Below are 21105 nucleotides of genomic sequence, written 5' to 3'. Positions count from 1 at the left end.
AGTTAGGTTATTAGAGGAGCAGGTACAACTAATAGATAAACAAATAACAATGACAGAACTTAAAGCTGAAGTAAATAAGCTAAAATTAAACAAAGCTCCAGGTATAGATAATATCACCCCAGAAATGTTTAAATTACTATCAAATGAGGCTTTGCTGTTGTTATTGAATGTCTTTACATCAGTTAAAAATGGTAAAGACATTCCTCCTTCTTGGAAGTACACATTAATATCACCAATTCTGAAACAAAATAAAGATCCCAGTGAATGTTCATCATACAGACCCATTTCACTTCTTAATATAGATTATAAAATGTTTATGGCAATACATGCTGCTCGAATAAAACAATTGCTACCACTTTTGATAGAGGAGGATCAAACAGGTTTTATAAAAGATAGGAACACTTATGACAACATTAAAAGAATTCTTTCCTTAATTGATTATATAAATGTCACAAAAAACAAAATGAATGTTATTAGCTTAGACATAAATAGTGCATTTGATTCAGTGAACTGGGATTATCTGTGGTTAGTTTTAGAAGAATATGGCTTCTCAAACAACTTCACTTTGTTAATAAAATCATTATATGAAAAATCATTGGCTTATATAAAACTGGGATCTTGTCTGTCTAAATCTATTAAAATAACTAAGGGCACAAAACAAGGCTGCCCTCTTTCTCCATTATTGTTTGCTAGTCATTGAACCCTTAGCAAATAATATATGTATGGATAAAAATTTTGAAGGAATACAACTAGACAACAGCCTAGAGCTTCAAATTCAACTTTTTGCTGATGATATTTTAATTACATTAAAAAATAATAATAGCAGTTTAAAAGCATTATGGGACTCAATTCAAAACTTTCAAAACTTTTCAAGTCTTAAATTTAATGAGAACAAAACAAATGCATTGCTTATAAATACTAATAAAAAAGATCTAAATAAAAATACCATAAATATATCTCTACCGATAATATAATTAAATACTTGGGAATTATAATAACTAACAACCTAGATACTACAATTGAAACAAATTATAAAGAGACCTTAAATAATATTAAAAATCTAATACAAAGATGGAATAAATTCTTCTTTTCAATGGAAGAAAGGCTTTATATAATTAAAATGATCATATTTCCAAAAATTCTTTATGTCATACAAGCTTGTTCTTTGTCACCAGCTAAATCGCACCTAAAACAATTAAATGATTTAATGGTAAGATTCCTATGGTATCCAAAACAAGGATAGCTATGAAGTATCATCTAGATGATTGGGATATAGGTGGCATAGGTTTACCAGACATAGAAATATATTTGCATTCATCCATTATTAAAACAATATCATTATGGCTAAATACAAAATATACATCAAAATGGAAGCTAGTTCATGAGAGAATCTGGTTAAAATCAGGATTTGTAGTAGCAAATAAGTATACAGATTTCATACCAAACAATTTTCTATGGCTGATGAAGGAATATATGATGATACATAAGAATAAAAATATAAGTTCCAAATACATTACTTATACATTAAAATTTTTCCAAAATCTTATTAATAGCAATCCTGATATTAAAGCATGGTCATTTCTTTTATATCCAGTAGCGTACACACAAGGTAATATAATAACATTTAATATGGAAGTAGTCAACATGCTTAAAGAAAAGGGATTAATATATTGGCATCAATTGCTAAACTCTGGAAAACCTCTGACAATAGACCAGATTAAACAGAAATTAAATATGGAAGATAGTTTGTGGTTACATGAACAAGAATTAAGACAGCATATATTAAGCAAACAAGAAACAATGCAACCATCAATAAGACAAAATGTTCCTAACCTTATAGAACATATAATATTACTAACGAATCAACCCATTACTGGAAAGGGATACTTATCATCTATTTATAAAACAAACAAAAAAATAAAAATGCATAATAATGACAAAATATGGAATTATTATAGATCAGTTAATGGACATGTGCCAAATGACAGAGATAAAAAACTAATTCTTCTCTCTCCAAAGCAGACATCACTTTCATTACATTGGAGACTTTTTACATGGCAATTCATACACAGATCTTATGTAACCCCTCATAAAATGGAACTTATGTTTAAGAAAAATATTGGCTGCTTGAGATGTGATTTATCAATAAAAGCAGACTGGCAACATATGTTCTACAAATGCCATTTGATTAAACCATATTGGGATAAAATAAATTATTTTCTGCAAATGGTATTCAATGATAAATTCCAGATTTCCAAATCTATTATTTTGTTTAATGCACCTGTACCTGACTGTGTGCCATGAACAAAATATGTAATCTGATGGACTCTCCTAGCTATTGCAAGGAAGAACATTACATCAAACTGGAAATCCAAAGCTTCTCCAACTTTTAAGCAATTCATGAATATGGTGTCAGCAGTATCGCAATTGGAAATGAACACTATTAAAGGAAGAACTGAAAGAACTACATCATTATATGTAGCATGGCAAAAAGTAACTGAAATACTGGAGAATAATGACTGCAGCAGATTATAATCAGGAAACAATTGTATAGATAGTCAATTATATGTCAACAATAGACACCCTTGTAAATACTTTATTTTGGTTTTAATGTTTGATATCTGTTTAGAGGTTTTAGCCTACCTTTTTAAATAATTTGTAAATACTTCATTGTCATAAATAACCTGCATTCATGTTTTCTTGTTTTTGTTAATGAATAAAAATATTTAAAAAAAAAAAAAAAAAACATGCTGATGAAAAGCCTGTTATTCTATCAACTTTCTAAGTTTGTAATAGCAATATTTAAAAAGTGTCCCTATTTTTGGCCTTTGTCCCCCATGTTGTCAAGCTTTGTCCAGATTTCTTACACTGAGAGGTTGAGAGGTATGTTCCTGAGAAATACACTGAGTGTTAGAAGAGCAGCAATTATGAGGAGATGGGAGCAGATCTGTATTTACCCAGCCAAGGTAGAATCTTCATTGTGTAATACCTTAAACCTCCTGTAGTGGAGGCCCATGGGATTTATGCATTTTACTCCTTAAGGACATAACAATGTTTCTGCTACATTGTTCCTGGATGCCCATGACTTTTTACCTTTTAAGTCTTTATAGGTAAATTCAGCCCAAAAATGTCAAACACAATGAGCATCAAAATCCCCCCACAAAACTCTACTTTTTTATGTTTATGCAGGGCAGCAAGCCCCCAAACCCTCTGCAAATTATATATACCAATTCCGAGATCGCACTACAGTGAAGAACAGGGTAAATTTCCCGATCCTTGCTGTACCGTGATCTCCATTCAAAAGCTTCGAGTTTTCAAAAATTCAACCATATGAATTTCAAGTTTCTGAAAACGTGATCAACTGATAGGGATATATATATATATATATATATATATATATATATATATATATATATATGTATGTGTGTGTGCGTGTGTATTGGTCTACTCCTAAACTTCGATGTTTCAAAATGTCATTTTTATTATGTCAAGACCATAAGATTAAAATTTTGAAACTTTGAAATTTAAATAAAAAAAATAAAAACAAACATTTTATTTTTTTTACATTTTCATAAGGGGGAAGCCTCCTTGTGCCCCCCATACCACTGCTAATTAAATATATCAACTCCGAGATCGCACTACCATAGGTTCATAGATGTTTACTAGGCTAACAACCACAAGGGTCTTTTTAAGCCTAGCCATGCATCCCAAATCTCTGACAAGTTTTGATACCCTTGATGAGTGTAAGCATGGGCCTGTGGATGAACCATTTACCATGGAAGGAGATGGTCAACAGACCAGGCTGCATTGCCAGGGATGCTCTGCACCTCTCCCATAGGCTTTTAAATATTAGCTAAAACATTGTCTTCCCCAATAGTGCCTTTTTTAGGCAATGCCAAACTGAAAGTACTTCCGACATAGCAATTCAAAACCAAGAAAATCTAAAGGTATTACTGCTCAATGCTAGGAGCCTAAACAAAAACCTCCACTCCCTGGAAACTCTCTTTACCTTAGAGAATGCTGATGTCTGTGCAGTTTCTGAGACGTGGTTTAAAGCTACGGACAGCACACCAACAGTGTAAGGTTATAATGCCTTCCCCACATTTAGACCAGCTACTTCACAGGCAGGACTAAAGGTGGAGGTGTCTCTATTTACATCAAAAATAAATATACTTCAAGGCTGGTCAAACAGGACAATGCACCTGAGGTGCTTCATGTTGAAATCACCATAGGTAAAATCCAGTACCACTTCCTTGCAAGCTATAGGTCACCCTGTATGACCCAGGAAACCGATACCATGTATTTAAACGTATTAGAACACTAACCATGCAACTCAACACCATATTCATTTAATTACCCCATTATTAAATAGGAATCCTATACGACATCAAACATACATGCACAGAGATTCCTGGATTTTGTAAACACAAACTCCCTGGACCAGATAGTCAATACATCAACCAGGAGTGCAACCATACTGGATCTGGTCCTCACTAATATGGGAGACTGCTGCACATCCCCTACTGTAATGCCTTCCCTGGTAAGGTCAGACCACAAAATGGTCTCCTTTGAAGTAAAAATAAAACCTGGACCCCCAGCTAAACTGGAAATATTCAGGAACTATTCTAAGGCTAACCTCCTGCTATTACGTCAGAACCTGGGAAAATTTCAAGCCCCTATAAGCCCTAAGAAGACTTCCGCATATGTAGAACTGTTCACAGAAACCCTGTACAAGCATGCTAATAGCTGCATAGAGGCAGATGTACCCACTAGGAAGAAGTATAGAACTAACTTAAAAAACAAGCCAACCTAGTGGAATCACAAAATCAATCAGATGTGTAACCAGTGGAAGAAAATCATGGCAAAAATTAGGAGGTGCAGCACCTAGCTGGAATAAAGCAGTCTTATCAAAGTAAACAAACAGAGGACAACTAAAGTCTGCCAAAGCCAAATTTGAGGTAAGTTTGGCCTCCCAGGCCAAGGACAGCCACAAAGCATTATTTAGCTATGTCTGCAACCTCAAAGGCAATACACAATTGTGTGCAGAGCTCATTGTAAATGGAGCCATCTATACTGAGTCAGAAGATATAGAAAACCTCCTGGCTGTAAAATTCAGCTCCAACTTTGTTCTCTCTCCCCCTCAACCTTCCCTCAAGAATATAACTCCCCCTACTATAACTAGGGAACAGGTTCTTAATGCTCTCTTTAAGACCAAGAACATTGCATAAATGGGCTCAGACAATATCCCAGGATACTTTCTAAATAGCATGAAACATAACCTATCAGGGCCTCTGAAATTACTATTTAACCGTAGCCTCCAAACAGCCTTTGTGCTTCATGAATGGAGAAAGGCAACAGTCATCCCTCTGCACAAAGATGGGCCATCTACAGACCCTGAAAACTACAGACCCATAAATCTCACTAGTCTTATATGTAAAGCCATGGAAAGAATTATTATGGAGATGATCAACAGAGATATAGTAAACCTCCAGACACTGGACGCAACTCAGTTTGGTTTCGTCAAGGGCAGATCATGCCTACTCAGCCTGGTGGACTTCTTTGAGAAGGTCACCAAAGCAATGGATGAGGGCAAAATTGTTCACACTGCCTACCTTGACCTGGCCAAGGCATTTGATATAATACCACACTCGGGCATTGTTGACAAACTGAAGAGGTTAGGTACAAACCCTTATGTCACCCGGTGGATAGCCAAATGGCTCACAGACAGGACCCAGGAAGGTAGAATTGAGGAGTCCAACTCTACAAAGAGGCCAGTCACAAGTGGAGTACTATAGGAATCAGTCCTTGGACTACTGCTTTTTGGCATTTACTTCTCAGAAGTCAAGGCCAATGTCACTGGTGTCTGGATGACTAAACTTTGATCACGTGTCTATAGTGGTGAAGAAATCATTCTATGTTGTGCAACTTATAAACAAGGTATGGCATCTAAGTCCAAGGAAGTCATTGTTCACTGTAAAACACATATGAATCTATGGACATATGAACCTAGAGGTTACCTGTGTCCATTAGTCTGTCCTGTCAACTCCCCTCATTGAATCATGCCTTCCTTAAGGGATAGTCATTGATGAACACCCTCCCACTTGAGATGAACACACCTATCCCTCCCTGCTGCTCACTCAGTTGCCCAAGCCACTAATTGAACCGAGACTGACTGGGTCACAGCAGCATGTCTTGAGTATAAAATGGGTTACTGAAAATTTCTGGACTAAGACATTCTGCATCCTCCCGAATCAAGGACAGTTCAGTACTGTTACTAAATTTATATCCACAATTGGGAACCTCCAAAAACTTGACCCGACCCAGTTCGGCTTTGTTAAGGGCAGATCATGCCTACTAAACCTGGTTGAGTTCTTCGAGATAGTTACCAAGGCCATAGATGAGGGAAAGGTGGTTCACACAGCCTACCTTGATTTCGCCAAGGCGTTCAACACCATTCCTCATTCGGGTATTATAGAAAAACTCACCAGCCTGAACATAAACCCCTACGTCACAAGATGGGTTGCCAACTGGCTTACAGACAAAACTCACACGGTAAGAATAGCGGGCTCCAGGTCTGACTCTAAACCAGTCACAAGTGGTGTCCCGCAAGGCTCAGTTCTGGGACCCCTACTATTCGGCATATATTTCTCAGAAGTACAGGCAAACACAGGAGGACTATGGCTAACCAAGTTCACCGATGACTGCAAACTGGGAGCCATAACTGACTCTCCAACTGACACGGGCATCCTCCAAAAAGGCTTTACTGAGACAGACACCTGGTGTCAAAGTCACGGCCTCAAGCTAAATGCCAAAAAATGCATAGTCATCCCGTTTGAGAAAAACAAAACACCCATGAATTACCACATAGGCGGCAGCTCCCTTAATACAGAAGAGGTAATAAGAGATCTGGGGACCCAGGTAGATAGTAATCTTTCCTTTGACAATCATATTGCCAAAGTAGTTAGGAAATCCTTCTATGTGGCCCATCTAATAACTAAGGGGTTCGCATCTAGAAATAAAGAGGTTATAGTGCCCCTCTACTCGTCACTCATTAGACCCATCATAGAGTACAATGCCCCATTTGGGATGTACCTCACAAGACACTTCCAATAGCTTGAAAGACCACAAAAGCACCTCACCAAGAGGATTACTGAACTCAAACATATGTCCTATGCAGCCCGACTGAAAAAACTCTGGCTGTACTCAGTGGCATATCGCTTACTCAGAGGTGATCTCTGCCTGACTTACAAAGCCATGTCCAACTCAGAACTGATGGACATGCTCCACCTAAAGAAATCCAAGTCACTGCGAGCCATGTGCTCTAGTGAGCTAAATCTCGCCACAACAATAAATAGAACATGCTGGAGGGATAGATTCCTGTCACAGAGACTCCCAATGCTTTGGAACAAAATTCCTAACTACACTAGGCATAGCCTCTCACTAACACTCTTCAAGAAAAGCCTTGACGAGTGGATGGGTAGCAGAAAGTACACCCCTGGGATCACTTTATTGGCTCTGCTTGACAGAGGCTCAGTTAATTAATCAATGGGGTGGCGAAAGCTGATACACTCTGGCTAGGCTTATAAATGCCCTCGGGCAGATAGCCTAGTACCTACCTATAAACCTATGAACCTATGAACCTATAATGCCTGACATTATTTGTTGACAGTAATTCTGCTTTTCATTAAAAAAAATAGTGATTTTAGAGGGGACAGTCAATTTTTTTTTAATTCAATTTCAGGGACAGCTGAGAGACCATTATGATTACAAACACTGAATATTACAAAATAAAATGTTAGTTAAATTATAGTAAAGCAGTTTTCATGAATAATACATGAAAAACATAAAAAAACATATTAAAATAATGGTTGAAATACTAATAGCACCATAGAGACTATATTATTCTGGTACCTGTCAGTAAAAAGGATATTGTGAATTCAGTTACATATTTTGGTAAGAGAGCAAATGTAACACAGATATGCCTTTTTTCTGCTAAAATATGTCTGATTTAGAACTGAATGTAGTATATTAAAAATCTAAATGAAATGTTACACGATTAATAATTATTATCAAGAATAAACATTCATAAAAGAAACAAAGCAGGGGGTAAAGTTACAGTAACTCTTTTAAGCACCAACATAAATTACAGCAATAGTATGAAATAGCAGAAATCTTATACATTTAAAAATATCTTTGGTACATTTCCACAGCTTTAACCAGACTTCTAGACTTTCTTTGCCTGGGACAGCTTCTAAATATACTTGAATTAGAAAACAACACTACTAGCAAGAAGTTTCATTTCCAAATTAGCACAGCCATTTACCACAGCATAATAATCCTTTCCTGGTACTACTGGAGGTCTCCATTGCCGCCTAACACAGGATGGTGCAGTGTTCCTGACAATCTTGACAATAATGACCTAAATCTGTTACAAGTTGGACTCCAGGTTTCAGTGCTTTTAACAGAAGTAAAAGAAGGAATATGTAGCAGATAACTAGTAAACAGCATGGTTACCATGCATATGATGCTTGCAGTGTTCCAGCAAGCCCAGACAGCACCTGAATATATAGTAGAAATTAAATACAAAAAAAATAGAGACAAAAAACCTACATATAGAGGAGAACAGATTAGGGAAAGAAGGCATGATAGATGAGAACAAACTTCTAGCATTAAGGAAACCTACGGACTGGTTGGATGGTGTACAGTATTCATGGCTACTAAGAAAATTCACACTGTACTCTTAAGACAGTAAGTGGACTGGTCATGTGGCAACATGATGCAGAAAGAAGTCTTTCATTAGTTCAATGATGTGCTGTGGATGAACCAATAAGAGTCTAGAAACTGAAGCAGTAATCATCTGAAACAGAGAAATGCAGAATAGGTATTACTCTTTGTTGAATCAGAGTATTTTGTAAGGGCCAGGCATTGCATGCTCATGGCCACATCTGGCCCTGTGGCTGAATTTTGAGACCCATGGCTTATATGATATATTCTTGATAACATCCCAGAATGATACAAGAGGTACTTGTACATCTCTTTTTTAGCTCAGGTTTGTATTTAATCAGTATTACTAATGATATTTTATATAATATAGGGGTGTCATCCTTTGCAGTCTGTGTAGCTCAGCATATAGCACACTAGCCTTTGGTGTTGAAAGACCAAAATGCCATGGGCTTTATTACCACACCAGATAGCTGGGTCAGTATTTCCAGTTTTGACAGTGCAGTGCAGCATAAGGGGTGTGCTGCTCACCTGAGATTGTTGACCTTTTTTTAAATACTTTTATTGAATTATCACACTTGTGATAGAACTTAACTTACATTTATATAAAAGAAAACAAACCATATTAACTTGTCTACAGTTACAAACATTATACATTACTTATGTTCTTTTGTACACTATAATCAATCCAACATTACATAAATCGGTCAATTCCTGCCTTCCATTAAACATCTATCCTCCTCCAAAACATTTTCTGCATGTATGGGTGGGAAGTTTGCCATAATGGTTAAGGTGTTTAGCTTATAGACACAAGTTGCAGGGTTTGATTCTTACATGGGATAATTAGCTAGGCTTAAAATGGCCCACAAGGACAGTTAGCCTAGTATTAATCTATGAACCTATTGTTCCAGCAGTTTCCATTCTTTTTTTATGTAATTTTTCTCCTACCCTTTTCTAAAGATCCCATTTCTGGTTATTTTCTCCCTGTTACAATATTCACTACTTCAGGTACAATTGGTTTGATCTCCATTTAGTAATTGCTTTTCTGGCAGCTACCAGAAGCAAACTTAACAAGGCCTTACAATGTCTAGGGAATATAAATCCTGTATCCCAGCTCAAAATATAATTTCCTTAGTTACATCTATTTGGTTGTCCTGTATTTCTGCCACAGTACTCTGTATGGAATTTTTAAAGTCTGCCAACTCATTACACTCCCAAAACATATGTTCCCAGTTACTTTCTTCCCTGGCATACCTCCACCATTTGCCATCTACTCAAGGAAAATTCTTTGGAATCTGCTTGGAATATAAAAATACCTATGCAAACACTTCCAAACAAAAATCCTAAATCTTTGAGACTTAGTTGAATGTTTGACAGTCATACGTATGTCCTCTCATTGCATCTTTGTGAATTGCTTATCCAAGCTCATTTCCCTATCTTTTCTAACCTCCTCTGATTGATTCCTGTAGCTATTGTGTAATACTTTATATGCCCCACTAACTATCCCTTTTTAACAGCAGTTTCTGTTTTAGATTCAACCGAAAACTCGACCATTGCAGGTCTTTTACTTAGGATTACCCTATCACTTTCTCTTTGTCTGCACTCTGATATCAATCCCTAGTAGGGAAGGCAATCTCTAGCCTACAGTCCAAATGTCTTCTTGGCTTTGTTCAATTCTATTACATTCCCCCCTTTAATTATTTGTTCCGAATACCTTGGTTCCTTTGCTATTTTCGTCCAGTAAATTCCATCCCTCTCTTGCCTATTCTCTGTACCCCTAATTGCAGTCATCCCTATCTGCAGAATCTCCTTTCTCCATTCCTGCATTGGCTTACATCTTAGAATACTTTCTGCTACTTTATGAATATAATATGAATATAACAGGGTCTGAATGGAGAGATGAAAATTCAGCAAGCAAAGGAGAGTAGTAGTGCTAAAATTGACTTCATCCTCAACTCTTGGTGAGTACCTTCGTGAGGTGGACCCTGTTTTCACAAAATCTCACCAAGGCGACACAAATATATAGACTGTTTATAAATCATATATCATGGACAGAAGTAGGTCAAAAATGAAAAGAGATAGCTGGGTGCACAAGACCCAGGATAAAAAAGTGCCCAATCCTGGTAGGCACACTGGTGGCAGGACTGGAAAAAATGACAATGTAAAATCCTCAAAATATGGAAACATTTTTACAATGGGACCAGGCTAGGCCCAGGGGGAGGATGGGCCCCTGTTGTAAAAGGAAGAAGCAGTCCACAAAAATCACAAAAACTGATAGGCCAAAGAAGATCCATAAAGACGACAGAGTGGACTATTGAGGCTAAGAAAGAAATTATGTTTTGTTACTATTATGCAAAAAGCCTAGCATTTCTGGACACAAGGTATACAAAATGATTAAGAGAGAAATTAGAGGAAAGAAAAATAGTTCCACAAGTAAAACTGTCAGAAACTTCAAATGAAAATTTGCGTTCATTAATACAACAGATTTGTGAAAAACATTATATAGATCAAGAAACTTTGATCTGTTTGGAAAAAGCATCATCTGAGGAAGTGCGAAAATATAAACAACAAAACCTAGAGATAAGTGAAAAGTATAAAAAAGAAATATGGACATGGGAAAGAAAGAGAGATTTGATATGGTGCAATATTTATGCAAAGGAGAAAGCCAAATTAATCAGTATAGAGAAGGCAGCCCCAAAGATATCCAGAGAGAAATACAGGCAAAGGTATCCGGATATGGAAAATTTTACAATAAAAAAAAAAATCACAAAGATGGAATGTAGAAAAGAAGATTAGTAAAGTAGAAGCTAAAAAAACAGAAATTTAAGTTATGGAGTGTCTGCAAAGTGAAGGATTTGGTGTAGAAGGTCTAACACAGGTTACATCACAACATGATGGAGTGAGTCCCCAAAGGAGAAACAGAAAGATCAAGAGACATCTAAAGAAGAAATATGGACATGGAAAAGAAAAAGAGATTTACTATGGTGTAATATTTATGCAAAAGAGAAAGCAGAGCTAACCAATACAAAAAGAGCAGCACCAAAGATGTTTGAAGAGAAATACAGGCAAAGGAATTCTGACATGGAAAACTTTACTATACGAAAATAAGAAGATAAAGAGGAAAAGTAGAAAAGGAGATCATAATGGAGAAGTTAAAGAGACAGAAACTGAGGTTATGGAGCACCTGCAAAGTGAAGGGTTCAGTGTAGCAAATCTAGGCACCACAGCAGGATAGACTAATGGATATCCAAATTAAGGAAAAACCAGTGGAACAAGAAGCAATTGGTCAGGTGCCATATGAAGATATGTGGTGCCTTCCACACGAAACCAGTATAAATGTTCACTTGAAGCTAGACAGCAAAGGAAGGAACAGGAAACTGTGGAAACTCTGATGCAGTTAATGTTGAGGAGTGATATGCCAGTGAGTTCCCATATGACAGAACAATGGATGGCACAGGATGAAATTGAAGAAAATATTCCACAGGAAGATGCTACAGAATTTTCTATAGAATGCCCAGAGGAAATGGAAAACAATGTGTCCTCAGTTTGGAAGAAAATGAGCTAAGAGAAGTGTTGCTTGATTTAATATACATAGATAGGTATATTAAGATCAATGAGAGAAATTGACTACAGAAGTTCAATAAAACCCAAAAAGTCAGAAGTCTGATAAAACAAATGAATGCAATAATTAGGACTGTCCATAGAGATCCATGCGATATAACAGAAGTAAACAGGATTCTGCTGTTAAATTAATAACTGATAAAGTTCTACCACAAGAATACAGGGTAGCAAGGGAAAGGAAGGGGAGAAATTGAATACCATCATAGAAGTATCAAATAGAGAAAACTATAAAGCAATTAAGACAAGTAGTGTCACTATTAGAAGAATATAAAAGAGGGAATAGATCAACAAAAATACTAAGAAAGATAGAGGTGATAAAAGTAATGCACAGTATTACTATGTAGTATTACTATAGTATGCACTATCGCAAATAACAAACTAAAAATTTCAGCACAGGCAGAAAAATTTAGAAGATACGTAGATAAATATAAAGGAAAAGTACAAAATAAGCAATTTGTTGATGACTCAAAAAAGTTTTATAGAGAACTGGGAAACAAGATAAAAGGAATTGAAAGACTGCCAAAAAAGGGGAAATAGATACATTTTGGAGAAGTATCTATGAAGATCAGGTGGAACATAACATAGCACAGATGCTAAATGGATAGAAGAAGTAAAAGAAAGAATAAGAAGTTTAAAGGTGTAGGATATGAAATGGGATGAAGTAACAACCAGAGAGATTGAAACAAAGTTCAGAAAAGTCTCTAATTGGAAAACCCCAGGCCCAGATGCAGTACCTAACTTTTGGTTAAAAGTATTAACATCTTTGCATGAAGATTTAGCCATGAGTGAGAACTATGTGTATGCGCACCCTGAACAGACACCAACGTGGCTAACAACAGGCAAAACAATGCCCCTACTTGAGTGAACCTGCAAGCTACCCTAAAAATTATAGACCAATAACTTGCCTTCCGACGATGTATAAACTATGTATGGGAATTGATGCTTATGGAGTTTGTAGTCATTTAGAAGAAAACTCAATTATGGCAGTAGAACAAAAGCTCAATAAAAGAAAGTCATATGGAACAAAGGATCATTTGTTGTTAAATAAAGTCATACTGGAGAACTGTAAAAAGGGGAAGAATTTAAGTATGGCATGGATCGACTATAAAAAAAGAATCTGATAGTATCCCACATTCATGGATAAATGAGTGCTTAAAAACCTATAAGTTACACACTACACTGATCAACTACATTACAGTGACCATGAAACCGTGGCAGACCACTTTGCAATTAAGCCATGATTATTTTATTTATTTTATTTTACATTTGTTGACCGGGCTAGTCTAGCTGGACATGTATCTGTTTTCAGTAGAGGCCCGGGGAGAAAAGCTCCAGTACAGGCAATAAACAATGATTTTGCACATAAAGCATTAATATGAGTAAACAATACAAGGTAAAAAAAAGAAAATCAATTTCAACACAAAAGAAATACTAAAAATAGGAGATAAACTTATAATATATACTACTGTATTAGACTTATAAAACAGAGACAATAACACTACTACTAATATATACTACTGTATTCAACTTATAAAACAGAAACAATAACACAAGATGAAGTTAAAAAAGGTTGCTGGTAAAGTCTACTTCTCAGATATAACTCTCAAACTATTGAAAGTGTTTGTGAGGAGCTCAGTAAGGGGAAAGGGAGGAAAATTAGGTAAATGAGGACATGGTTTCAGTCGGGATTAGCACAAGGACACAGCCACTGTGCTTTAAGATGTTCTCTGATGTGTTTTTTGAAAAGAGAGGTAGAGTTTTGATTAGTTATTTCTTGAGGGAGTTGATTCCAGTTTTTACCTATGGAATTTGAAAATAATGAATCCCCAGCTTTATTACATGATTTAGTTAGAGATACTAGGAGTTTGTTAGCAGAACGGAGTGTGGCTAGGTTTTTATATGGTATGATCAGTTTTGTAAGGCTAGGGGTGGCATCAGGGTAGTAGAGGGTCTTTTGAATGATGAGTAGTTGTTGATAGAGTAAGTGGTTAGTTAGCTCTAACCAATCTAGCTGTTTGAGGTTAAGACAATGGTGTGTTCTTAGGGGAGTAGCAGTAATGAATCTGGCTATGCTGTTGTAGCAGATAGAGAGTTTGGTAATGTTATTTTTGGATAAGTTAGTATAGATAGGTGATGCATAGAAGAGGGTGGAGATCAGGTGTGTCTGAGCAATGGTTTTTCTAGCTACTGGGGTAAGAAAGGGTTTAATTCTGTAGAGAGTCACAATTTTTTTTGTTGACAGCTTTAATAGTGGTGTTGATGTGTTCATCATAATTGAGACTGTTATCAATAGTTACACCTAGTAATCGAGTGGTTTTATCAGGGTTAATACTGGTTGCATTATTCAAGGAGATAGTAAAGAGAGGTGTGGGAGATTTATGAGTGGGAGTAAAGAGAAGAAGCTTAGTTTTTTGGGGGTTAAGGAGGAGGCAGTGTTGCATAAACCAATTTTCGACAGTTAAGAAGACTGTTTGGGTGAGGGACTGGAGGGAGGGAATATTTTTAGCAGTGCAGATTAACGTGTGCGTATACAGTTTATAGCTATAGCCTTTGTTTTATCTACATTAATTCTGTATCCTGAAAAAAAAAACTTGAAATTGTCTTAGAATATTCCACAACATCGAGATGTCCTTTTCTGGTTTTATCAGGTGTAAAATAATATCGCCTGCAAATAAAGCCAACTTTTCTTGATTACCATACCAATTATATCCTTGAATTTCTGAAACCCTTAATGTCTTTGACAATGGTTCTAAATATAAAACAAATAACAAAGGGGAAAGAGAACACACTTGCCTGGTTCCTCTGTTCAGATACAACTTATCAGAGAGGCACTGTCCCACTCTTCCTAAGTAATCTTATTATTGCATCAGTTAATGCAAATGCTTCCACTGCATTACTTATAAAATCCCAGCTTACTTTGTTGAATGCTTTCCCTGTATCAAGACCCACCAACAACAGCAGTATTTTCTTAGATTCTGCTTCTCTCTTGAGTATCATTGTTCTATTAATGTTGGCATATGTTTGACTTCTCTCCCCAAAACCCAATTGATCCATTTTGAATACTCAAATAAACACACTGAAAGCTTTGAAAGCAAGCCTTACCAAAGATAAAAATATATGTGTCCAAGTAAAGCAAAGTCTTTCCTCCATGGTGGAGGTAAAAGATCAAACTGTTTAAAAACATCTGTTTAAATAAACCACAATAAAATAACGCAGTTCAAAAAAACAGGATCAAGCTTGATAAGACAAACAGGACAAGTGCTTTCAGCTATCTAAGTCTTCTTCAGATCCTTCTATTTCCTGTAATCCAAAGATATTTAAACAGCCAAGCACAAATGAAAACAATGCTATATAGGTCATTTCCTTCCTTTCAACACAGGTTTTAAAAGAACCATACCATCAAGTCCTGGTTCCTTATCAGCCTGCAAATTGGCTATCCAAAACACCTCTAAGTATTCTGTGTGATTTTGTATGTCTCCACCTCTTAAATTTTCTTCTACTAATTGCAAAACCATAAATAGAAATGTATGTGTAGGATAACTTTGTATATGCCATGCCAAAGCATTATTCCTATTCTGCAGGAGTACTATATATCATTCAAATGATGTGATATTCTCTCTTTTAAACTTCTGTTAATCATTCCCACATAGAAGCAAACGCACTGTTCACATGTAACTATGTATACAAGATTCTGACTTACTCAGTCAGCATAAACATTAAGCCTGTAAAGTCTATGTGTAATTGGATGTTCAAAAAGATTTTCTGTGTTAATAAAAGTGCATGCCTTGAGTCTCCTACAGGGATATGTCCCTGTTTTTGTAATATGCATCTTTGGCCTTTTCTGAATATTTTGGCACAACAATCGCTTCAGGTTCTTCCTTGGTTGGGAGGGTGGCCTAATGGTTAAGGTGTTTGCTTTACAAACACAAGGTGCAGGGTTTGAGTCTCATAAGGAATAATTGGCTAGGCTTAAAATGGCTCACAAGGGCAGTTAGCCTAGAACTAAGCTATGAACCTATGAACTATTCCTGAAACAAACTCCAGATGTTCCCCAACTATTCTCCTGAAATTGGGACCTGCAGTTAAAATTTTCCAGTTATTTTTTTATTACCTGACATATTTACTCCACATAATTGCTGAATGTTAACAAAAACCTAATCCCCTCTTCTGTAGTATTAGTTCTTACTTTTTGATTTACTCCATCTGTATTGTCTTGCTTAGATAATGCAGTTTTCCTACGGACTTTCTCAAAGCCTTACTATCACTGATGGCGCTGTTAATTTCTTTACTATTGTAACCACATTATTTAAGATTCTGTGACAGATGTTTGATCTCAGCATTATAACTGGTGTCATCTGTACATAATCTCGAAGTTGTCAAGAACTCCCCTTTTAATATATGTGAATATACATGTGTGGGATGCATGCTCATCCTATGGAGCATGTGATTCTTCTAAAAAACTTTTCTAAGGATATTCTTGCTCTGTGCACAGTGTGGGTCAAAATCCAACCTAATGTCCAGAAAATCAATGGTACTATTAGAAATTTGTGTCTCAAAACTTAGAAACTACGTGTTTCACCAAGGTACTTACTGAATTTGTACAATTCAGTATAATTTCCTGCTGATAACAAAGATATCATCCACAAATCTCTTGTAGAAAAAAATACATCTTCTCAAAGGATTTACTTCATTTAGTGCATGCTGATGTACCCAATATGCCATGGCAATATTGGACTAGCTGTTGGTACAGGGTGAGTCCCATTGCTAACCCCCTTCTTTGCCAGTAATAATTACTCCCAAAAATTAAAACATTATTTTCAAAGATGATCCTAAGTAAAGAACATATCTGAATGATAGTACAACTTTCAAGGGTATTATCTTCCTCCAATAAGTCATGAAAGGCTTTTCTGCCATAATCATTCAGTATTGGTATAAATAGGCTCCTTACATCTATCGTTACCAAACTCAGTATTAATTCTGGATTAATACTGTCAAAGCTTTGATATAAAGATCTTAAAAACTGTGACTTATCTTTCAAAATTGTGGGTACATTCATAGTTATAGGCTTCAAATGATGTTCCACAAAAATGGAAGCTGGCTGTGTAAGCCGTCCACTCCTAAATACAATTGGACGCATTGACAGATGCATAAGATTTTTATGCATCTTTAGGAGGCCTTTTATAATAGGAATTAGAGGATGTTCTGCTAGCAGATAGTCATATAATTCTTTGCTAATGATGCGCAACATCAACATATCATATAGGTAATTTTTGACCTTAACAATAATATTATTCATGTCCCATCTAAAAAGTTTTTTATATTTTTGTTCATCTTTTAGCATAATCATCATCCTTTGAGTATAGTCCAAGGTGTCCATGACTACTATACTGCCTCCTTTATCAGTGGGTCTTATAATTATTTTTTTTCCATTCTTCTTTAATCCTTGCAAAGCCTAATTTTCAGCTGCATTTAAATTATAAAAGGTCTTCTTATGTGTTTTATTTGTTTTATTCCTAAGTTCCAAGACTTCCATCTCACACACCTTAGTAAACATATCTACAGCTAGATGTGATAAAGGATTATAGGTACTCGGCTTCGTAAAAATAGTACTAGATCTATTTATATCCATGCCAAATAAATTCTTCAGCCACACATTGTGTCCAAATGTTTTAATGTCTAGCACAAATTCATCTAGTTTAGATGAATACGCTGATATAAACTTTAAACCTTTGTTAAGCATTGGAATCTCGGTTTCACTTAAAGAATGATTACAGAGATTCACTACTAAGACATTGTCCCTCCGTGTTAACCCAACATCTTCCTTCTTTTTCTGCCCCTGCTGGTAGAGTGGATCCTGTTCTTCATAAGTTTCTGTTTCAGAGGTATTAGAAGAGTCAGAAAAATGAAGCAGAATTCTCATTATTCTTTGGTCTTGTTCCTAGTTCTGTTGTAGTTCAATCATTCTCCAATAAGATGTCATTGTCTTGCTGTGAAAAAAAAAACACATCACTCTGGTTCAGATTTTTCTTAGTTTTAATTCTCTTTTCATAGTTACTACCTTTGTTAGGTTTATTTTTCATATCAGGAGAATCCCTTGCATGATTAGGAATAGGTTTCTCCTGATTAGTTTGCATCAATTTCATATTATTATTCATGGGTTGATTCATTCTTGGCCAATTAATTACATTGCCACTTTTAAAATTAGTAAAATCCCTTGCAAGCTTTTTGCTCATAATAGTTCTCAGTCTTTCATCATATAAGGTTAATGTACATTGCAACTCCTTGATCTTCACAATAAATGTATCAGAGAATGCTAAATTTTCTAATTCTGGTTGTTTACTATCTATGAGCTTCGCAACAACTTCTTCTATTGGCCTAAAGAAATCAATAAATAACTTAATATATTTAAATCTGGTCTCAAGGTTAATGACTTGCCATTTGCCTAAAAATTATGTATACACATTCCCATAAGATTATTGAGTCTTAGTCCTCTCGATATTACCTTGTGGTGCAGGCAGGCTTCCAAATGTGCTGCCACTATAGACATTTCAGTTTAAATGCTGCATCCTCTACTTCAAAATATTTTATTAAAAGGCATATCTTGTAGTGATGTCATTGGAAATTTGGCAGCAACATCTGCTAAATTTAATTTCAACAAATGGTTTATGTTGTTCATTAGTATTCTTGATAAGACAAACACGACAAGTGCTTTCAGTTATCTAAGCCTTCTTCACATCCTGCTATTTCCTGTAATCCACCTTTTAAAATTTCTTCCAGTAATTGCAAAAACCATAAATAGAAATTTATGTGTAGGATAACTTCGGGACATACAAAATCACACAGAACTCTTAGACATGTGTTTAATAGCAAGTTTACAGGCTGATAAGGAACCAGGACTTTATGGTATGGTGCCTTTAAAAAATGCACTGAATGAAGGAAATTACCTAGCTAGCATTGTTTTCATTGGTGCTTACCTGTTTAAATATCTTTGGATTACTGGAAATGACAGGATCTGAAGAAGGCTTAGACAGTTGAAAGCGCTTGTCCTATTTGTCTTAACAAGATTTATCCTGTTTTTTTGAACTGTGTTATTTTATTGCATTTTATTAAACAGTTGTTTTTTAAACACTTTGATCTTTTACCTCCCCCAAGGTGGCAAAACTTTGCTTTACTTGGACATATATATTTTTTTCTTTGGTAAGGCTTGCCTTCAAAGCTTTCAGCGTGTTTATTTGAGTATTCATTATTTTTGTTTCACTACTGTTTGCATACAAGGATGAAGGTGGGAATGTTGAACTTGGTTATTGGAACTTTTAAGTAAATGGCAAGGCATTAACCTTGAGACCGGATTTAAATATCTTAAGTTACTTATTGATTTTTTAGGCCGATAGAAGATGATGTTGCAAAGCTTATAGAAAACAAACAACAGGAATTAGAGAATTTGGCATTCTCTGATATATTTATTGTGAAGATTGAAGAGTGGCAATGTACATTAACCTTATATGATGAAAAACTGAGAACTATTAAGAGTAAAAAAAATTGCGAGGGATTTTAGTGATTTTAAAAGTGGCAATGTATTTGATTGGCCAAGAATGAATTGATCCATGAATAGTAATATGAAAGTGATGGAGTAAGCTAATCAGGCGAAACCTATTCCTAATGACACAAGGAATTCTTCTGATATGAAAAATAAATCTGACAAAGGTAGTAACAATGAAAAGAGAATTACAACTAAGAGAAATCTTAACAAAGTGATGTGTTTTCTCTTTTACAGCAAGACAATGACATCTTATTGGAGAATGATCGAACTACTACAGGACTAGGAGAAAGACTGAAGAATACGGAGAATTATGCTTTGTTTTTTCTAACTCTTCCAATACCTCTGAACAGAAATTTATGAAGAACAGGATCCGCTCCATCAGCAGGGGCAGAAAAAGAAGGAAGATGTCAGGTTAACACAAAGGGATGTCACAACCATGGACTAAAACTAAATGCCAAAAAAGGCATAGTAGTTTACCTTTGGGAAGTCATTCATTTCTGGTAACTATCATATTGACAACACACCTCATAGAGTTGACCCAGTAGTCACGGACTTAGGGACACACACAGATAGTAATCAAGCCATCGACCATCACATGTCTACAGTGGTGAGGAAATCATTCTGTGTTGTGCAACTTACAAAGATATGGCATCTAAGTCCAAGGAAGTCATTGTTCCACTCTGTTTGGCATTCAGACTATCATTGAGTACAATGCCCCCTTTGGTATGTACCTAACCAGGCATATCAAACAACTGGAACATCCACAGAGGTTCCTCACTAAAAGAATACAGGGCATAAGTAGAATGTCCTATGTAGACTGCCACACGGCCCTATCCCTTTCTGTCTCCTACAGGCTTTTGAGGGGAGATCTATGCCTGGCATACAGGGCATTGTCAGACCCCACTCTGATGGACCTCCTGCATATCCACAAAACAAATAGCACCAGAATTACCCAATATAAAGCCTCAAACCTTGCCAGTGTTATAAATAGTACCTGCTGGAGAGATTATCCCAGAGACTACCCTATCTATGGAACTGGTTCCCCATCCATGTGAAGCAGAGTTCCTCCCTAACCCAATTCAAGTGCAACTTGGACAATTGGATGGGAAACCAGAAATTCATCCCTGGTTTGGCACCTACGTGTCTAATGGACACAGGTAACCTATAAATTGTTCATCTTTCAGACCCATGCTTACACTTATCAAGGGTATCAGAACCTGTCA

The 21105-nt window shown here is 36.0% G+C and overlaps 1 long non-coding RNA gene across 1 annotated transcript in view; it reads left to right on the top strand.

Annotated features, from left to right (window-relative positions):
* LOC122788326 overlaps window positions 1-20433 on the top strand; it is a 138857-nt gene extending 118424 nt beyond the window's left edge. The window contains exon 3 of the long non-coding RNA XR_006362638.1: window positions 20117-20433. This is a non-coding gene — a long non-coding RNA (uncharacterized LOC122788326). The remainder of the gene's footprint in view (window positions 1-20116) is intronic.
* The last annotated feature ends 672 nt before the right edge of the window (window positions 20434-21105 follow it).

This window comes from Protopterus annectens, chromosome 13.part0, assembly GCF_019279795.1.
Source record: "Protopterus annectens isolate FY-2018-M chromosome 13.part0, PAN1.0, whole genome shotgun sequence".
NCBI lineage: Eukaryota > Metazoa > Chordata > Ceratodontiformes > Protopteridae > Protopterus > Protopterus annectens.
This window is presented reverse-complemented; position numbering and strand designations above follow the sequence as displayed.